General features: G+C 80.7%; 1 protein-coding gene across 2 annotated transcripts in view; it reads left to right on the forward strand.

Annotated features, from left to right (window-relative positions):
- The window catches only part of ACP5 (acid phosphatase 5, tartrate resistant), a 3,910-nt gene continuing 3,640 nt past the window's right edge, over positions 1-270 (forward strand). The window contains exon 1 of one of the 2 annotated variants that reach the window (XM_077767993.1): positions 1-68. The gene's annotated coding sequence lies outside the window, so the exon portion shown is untranslated. Of the gene's footprint in view, positions 69-125; positions 203-270 lie in introns of those variants that run through there. The other variant, XM_077767996.1, reaches the window with a different exon arrangement.

Raw genomic sequence — 270 nt, forward strand, 5'->3', positions numbered from 1 at the left:
CGGCGACCGCGAGCGCCCCGCACTCCTGCCGCCCGCGCCCCGCGACGCACCGGCCCCGCTGACGGCAGGTGAGCCCGCGGGAGGGGGCTCCGCCTGCCCCGGTGACCCACTTCCTGTTTGTCCGGGCTGCGGGGGCTGGAGGCACGGACGGCTAGCCTGCGCCCCGGCGACCCGGGGCAGGTCACCTCACGTCGCTGAGCAGGTGACCTCCGCGCTGAATGAGCCCCCCCCCCCCCCCCCCCCCCCCCGCCCCCCCCCCCCCCCCCGGTG

This window comes from Crocuta crocuta, unplaced genomic scaffold, assembly GCF_008692635.1.
Source record: "Crocuta crocuta isolate KB4526 unplaced genomic scaffold, BGI_CrCroc_1.0 scaffold115, whole genome shotgun sequence".
NCBI classification, from domain to species: Eukaryota; Metazoa; Chordata; class Mammalia; order Carnivora; family Hyaenidae; genus Crocuta; species Crocuta crocuta.